A 6,556-nucleotide genomic window follows, 5' to 3' on the forward strand; every position below is an offset into this window, starting at 1 on the left:
AACAGTAGACGGTGGAGGGGTGGTTGAACAGGACCCCGTGGTGTGGAGGGCTGGATGAACAGTAGACGGTGGAGGGGTGACCGTGGAGGGGTGGATGAACAGGACCCCGCGGTGTGGAGGGCTGGATGAATAGTAGATGATGGAGGGGTTCCCGTGGAGGGGTGGTTGAACAGTAGCCGGTGGAGCAGCGCGCGGTGGAGGCTGGATGAACAGGAGCCCGTGGAGGCTGGAGGAGGTCGACGGTGGAGATGAACAGTATCCTGTGGAGTCCCGTTTTAAGGTATGCCACACCCCTCCCGATGAACAGGACCCCCGTTTCGATCGTAGGAGGTCCGCTTCGTCCATTTTGCGGTACGCCACAGACCTCCTGATCAACAGGACCCCCGTTTCGACCGTAGGAGGTCCGTTTTGTCCGTTTTGCGGTACGCCACACCCCTCCCGATCAACAGGACCCCCATTTCGACCGTAGGAGGTCCATTTCCTCCGTTTTGCGGTACGCCACACCCCTCCCGATGAACAAGGTCCCGTTTCGAACATGGCCGGTCGAACACAAGGCCGTTTCCTCCGTTCTGCGGTACGCCAGGTCTCATTTCCATCGCCTGTTCTGTCCAAGCACTCCCGATGAACACGAGGACGCATTCCGTTTCGACCGAGCCAGTTCGCTCCCCATGAACACGACCACGACGCTGCTTCTCCATTCCGACTCATCCATGTACACGAGCCTTGGTCGTACGTATGCGCGAGTAGGCGTTCGAGACCCCGCCCGTATGTACACATACGTGGCCGTATTTTCTTTCTTGCGCACTGGCCGCTGTATGTACGTGTACATGCTACATGCGCGTCTCTACTACGACACATGCACGCCTCTACACCGACCAGTATATATGTATGTACACGTTCGCGACCAGAATGACAACGCTACGTACGCTTCGACCAGGTAGGTCCCGACTGTCAGGCACTTCCTTGCGTGCGAAGATGTAGCTGGTGGGTCCCAGCAGTCAGGGGGAAACGTTTTTTCATGAAATACGGTGGCCCGTCCGGTGGGTCCCCGCTGTCAGGTAGAGGAATAATAAGGAGGCACTTCCTTGCTGCGGCCGTGGACCCAGCTGTCAGCCTCTCCACGTACAGTCCATGTCCGATGGAAGCCGTTCCTTGACCACATTGACCACGCCGCGCCGAGAGCTCTAGGGTGGTGGACGACGGCGAGGCCTGGGAAGGGGACGACATGGAGCCGGGGAAGATGCGGCAGTGGATGCCCACACCTAGAGGAGTATGAGGGTTCACTAGTTCGCTGCGGTGTGAGGCTGCCGTCGCCGCAGAATAACAGGGGGTGTGGGTGAGTAGAGGGATGGCCTGGCCTGCGGTGGGAGTAGTAGGCGGCGGTGAGGCCTCCGCCGCATCGCAGCCGGCCACAGGAGGCAGGAGCACGGGGCACGACCGATGCTGTTTTGGGCGGCTGGAGCAAGAAGACTAGAGGTTGAAGAAGCACTACGACCGTTGGATGGACATTGTACGGTCACTGGAGCTAGAATCGTGCATATTGACTAAGTTGGCCAAGACCTCCGTCCCCGTCAACTTAGTAGGCCCACAAGTCAGCCTGCCACTATACTGGGTCCCAGCTAACAGGGGGAGTATTCATTTTTTTGTGCGTAATAAGGAGGCACATCCTTGCGTGCGAAGATATAGCTGGTGGGTCTGAGCTGTCAGCGGCGGTAACGTTTTCTTCATGAAATACAGAGGCCCTTTCAGTGGGTCCATGATGTCAGGTGGAGGAATCATTTTTTGCGCGTAATAAGGAGGCATTTCCTTGCGTGCGGCCATGGACCCAGGTGTCGGCCTCTCCACGTACAGTCCACTTCAGATGCATGTCAGTCGTTGACCACATTGACCAGGCCGCGCCGAGAGCACCAGGGCGGTGGATGACGGCGAGGCCTAGGAAGGGAACGACACGGAGGCAGGGAAGACTCGATAGTTGTTTCCCACGTGGAGGGGAGTACGACTGTTTCAGGGTTTACTGGTTCGTCTGCCGTCGCCGGAGAATAACAACAGGTGTGGGACTGTGGGTGAGTAGAGGGATGGCTAGGACAGCGATGGGAGTACGGTGGGGCGGTGAGGCCTGTGCGGCAGCATAGACGGCCGCGGGGAGGAGGGAGCAGGCAGTCCCGCCGGCGCTTGTTTCAGCGGCTGGAGCAGGAAGAGCAAAGATTGAAGAAGCACGACGGCCGTTGGATGGCCATCCAACAGTCACTGCTTGTGCGTCAACCTTTTTTTTAGGAAAGCCTCAAATCTGTGGAAAACAACATACAACCCATCTGCCATTATTTCTAATAATTTACAGCCCATTTGCTAATTCTTAAGGTTTTTTTGGAGCACATATTCTTTTTGTTAGCATTACAGCCCATATTGTGGCCACGGTTAAAAAATTATATGAATTTTTGCATATTTCAGTGCGGTCCGAACTGTTTTTAATCCCGAAATTTCGACTCGCATTCAAACTGAATTTAAAAATAAATGTATATCAATATAAAATCCAACAAATTCTCCACGCATAAAATTAATGTAATTTAAAATCTCGAAATGAAAAAAAAGATATTTGAAACTAATTGATGGTTAGATGTGTTTTAAAAATGTACAACCCATTTGTCATTACTGATGGGCCATTTTCTCGGCCAGCCGAATGAAAGCTCTCCTCGTCTTGAAAGATTTGCAGCCCAACAGGTCTGACAAAGAGACTTACTTGGCAAGTCACAAAAAAACTGGGCTGTGGCCGTGGACCCAGCTGTCAACCTTATTTTGCATATTTCGGTGGAGTCCGAACTGTTGTAATCCCAAAATGTTAAACATTTTTTTAAGAACTTATTGATTTGCCAAAAAAATCTTTTCGTTTTTGTAAGCAAATAAGACGGGAGACAATTGAGTTGGTTTAAGGGAAAACCAGTGGTAAAAAAATCAGCGCTGGGTGGGAAAAACAACAAAAATAAGGATGTAAATATGAAAAGGGAATTTTATGTGTTTTCAATATAATGATACGTGTATATGAACTAGTAAAACTATAGGTAGAGATTAGAAAACATATGTAGGACATGTGTTTCAAGAGGAAAATAGAACTGGGCTCACTACTAGGGAAAACCCTAGCAGTAGCGCTGGTTTTGTGCTCACTAGTAGCGCGGGTAGGCATGCTACTAATAAGGAGCTACAGCTATTGCTTAGCAGTGACGCGTGCCGGCGCGCACTACTGCTAGGACAAATAGCTGTAGTGTTTGTTCACCCCCACGCTACTGCTAATGAAACTAGTGGCAGCGCATTTTCTCTCCATCGCTACTAGTATTCATTTTTTATTTTTTTATTTTTAGTGTATTTATGCGGTTTTCTCTCCATCGTACAAATATTGGTACAATACCAGTTATGAGGATTACATCATTATGTCCAGTGTGTCAAATGAAGGTGGATTAGGTTCAAGTGGACGCAATATGTGGTGCATGTCAAAAGTATACTACTAATCCAAACTTGATCTAGTTTGGACTAGTAGTACTTTCGATGTGCACCACATGTTGCCTCCACTTGAATCTAATCCGCCAGCACAAGCTATTTAATCATCATCATAGTAATTACCACCAACATTATTTATTTAATCACCACTAACACTAGCTAATAATAATCATCATAGTGATTACCACCAATACTAGCTATTTTATCATCATAGTAATAGTGTAGCACATCATCATCCTCAAACTCATATCTAGCTAGCTAATCACTCCTGCTGCTCTCTCTTAGGTAAAATAGCATAAAACATGTGTAGCTCTCCTCATTGATCAAGTTGGAGCATGCAGATGAACCTATCTCCTAATTGTGGGATGCGCTTCTGTTTGCTGCCCCCTATGTAACGCCCCGGATACAACTTTCCATATTCGTAAGTCCAACTCTTGCCTTTTCCGGAGATGCGATATTTTATTTCCTCCGTGGTTGGGTTTTGTCTGTTGTTTTGCATTTTGTTCTTGTCATGCATCTCGTCTCATGTCATCATTCGCATTGCATCGGCATCGTTTTCATAAAACTTGCATCCGCTCGTAGTTGCGGTGTCCCCCCTTGCTTTCGTTGACCGTTCCGAGACCAATCGGGTTTTCGCTTCCCTCTTGACCCTGACCACCTAACCCCTCTAGCTAGCTCTTAGACCCCTCGCGCGCGCGTCCGAAACTGCCCCGAAGCCGAACCAGTCTATCGTTACCGTTGGATCCAAATCATCCCCTAACATCTATAAAACATCTCCCTTTCCTTATTTGGATTCCCTAGCCTATTTTTCTCGATCGCCCAATTTCGATCGGACGGACCGGTTTAACTTCTACCCTAACCACCACCTTGTATAAAAAAACCAATGATATAAATATCAGCCCAAACCCTAGGCTAGGCAATCCCATCAATCATTTCCTCCCCTCCGCCGCAAAAAAACCTCCACCTTGTCTCCTCTTTGTTTTCCCCTCGGGACCACCAGTGAGCCAATCACAAGCCTCATCCTTCCATCGATCCAATCCAACCAGCAGCAGCCACCCTCCTTGGAATCCCCCTCGATCAAATCCATCCATCCAGCCCGCAGCAGTGCCTCCCCTCGGTGGCTCGATCCCCTGCTCATGCTCGAGCCCTCTGCCCCGAGCTCCTCCCATGGTGCCCTCGTTCACGAGCATCATCGCGCCCCAGGTCGTGTGCCCCTGCCTCTCTCTTCTTTTCCCTCTCCATCTCTCTACTCTCTCATGGTCTCTCTCTCGTTCTCTGCACAGGGACATGGCGCCGCTCGTTCTTCTGCAAGCCGGAGCAAGGATCCGTAGGACCCCCGCCGTTCAGATCCGCAACGCCGTGCTACTCACCGACGCCCACGCCGGCGACTAGCAGGACAGCCGCGTCCCTCCTGTGTTTCCTTCTCGTCCTTCTCCTTTCCCTGTTCCCTCTCTGAATCTCTCTCTCCCTCCTTTCTTCAGGTAACAGCAGTTGCCACTACCCTCGTGGAGCTCCCACGCAGGACCTCGCCGTCGTTCCGGGCCAGATTCGGCCGGGGACCGCTAGATCTCGCCGCCTCCGCCATGAACCCGTCCTTCCCCGACCTCCTCCGTTCCTTGCATTGCCTGAAGCCGCCGCGGTCTCTGCATCCTCTGCATCGAGCAGGTGCTTGCCTATGCGCCCGCTCGCCCGCTCGTTGACCGCGTCGCGCCTGGGCCAGCGGCCTCCAGGCCCAGCGCGCCCCTCCGACCGGCCAAGGCCCAGCCGCTGGCCAGATCCGGCCCAGCGAGGTGAGGACGCGCCCAGCCCCCTGGCGTCTCCTCTGTTGTGCCTGCTCCAGCCAGTTTCGGCCTGTGTTGTTTTTTTTCCTAAATGAATTTGCCTATTTATCCAGTGAATTAACCGTTTTACAGAAAACCCCTCAATATTCATGCATTTAATATCTCACAAACCATGCATCGGATTAAAATGGTTTATACATGTAAATTGCTTAGAATTTTGTGTAGATTAATAATATGCCATTTTCATCCATGTTTAAAATGTTTAAAATTTTGTTTGTGTTAATTTGCATAAATGCCATGTTAAAATGTTTTATTTCATAACTAAATAACCGTAGCTCGGTTTTAAATAAACTTTATATGTAAATGGGGTGGAAAAATGCCTAGTTTAACATGGTGCACCTTATTTTATTGTTTAACAATATTAAAATATGTTTTAGGCCAGAACAGTACCAAATCTAAAATATGCACATGGGGATTTTCCGGAATTGTTGTTTGTAACTTCCAGCCTCATTTAAACTTGCTTAGATAGGTAATTTTCTCTTGCTTCACCTCTTGCCATGTTTAACAACATTTAACATTGTTGTGTACCTAAACGAGAGCGAACTAAATAACTCAGATGTGGTGTTTCATCAATATGCAACTCATTGCATATTGAGCTCCACTTAACTTGTAGTATTGTTTGTTGCACTTTGCCATGCCATGCCTCTTTAAACCGGACATGCATCATACTTGTGTGTGCATCATGCCATGTTTATGTGATGTTTGTTTACCATGTTGTTTGCTTCTTTCCGGGTTGCCTTCGGTTTTGTTCCGGAGTTGTGAGGATTCGTTCGACTACGTCCGCTTGTCTTCTTCATGGACTTGTTCTTCTTCCTTGCGGGATTTCAGGCAAGATGACCGCTACCCTGGATCTCACTACTATCATTGTTATGCTATTTGCTTCGTTCTATCGCTTTGCTGCATTACCTATCTTTTGCTCCTCAAGCTTCCCAAATTGCCACGAACCTCTAATCTTTGACACCCTTCCTAGCAAACCGTTGCTTGGCTATGTTACCGCTTTGCTCAGCCCCTCTTATAGCGTTGTTAGTTGCAGGTGAAGTTGAAGATTGCTCCATGGTGGACAGGATTATGTTGGGATATCACAATATCTCTTATATTATTAATGCATCTATATATTTGGTAAAGGGTGGAAGGCTCGGCCTTATGCCTGGTGTTTTGTTCCACTCTTGCCGCCCTAGTTTCCGTCATACCGGTGTTATGTTCCCGGATTTTGCGTTCCTTACGCG

Source organism: Triticum dicoccoides, chromosome 4B (assembly GCF_002162155.2).
Source record: "Triticum dicoccoides isolate Atlit2015 ecotype Zavitan chromosome 4B, WEW_v2.0, whole genome shotgun sequence".
Lineage (NCBI taxonomy): Eukaryota > Viridiplantae > Streptophyta > Magnoliopsida > Poales > Poaceae > Triticum > Triticum dicoccoides.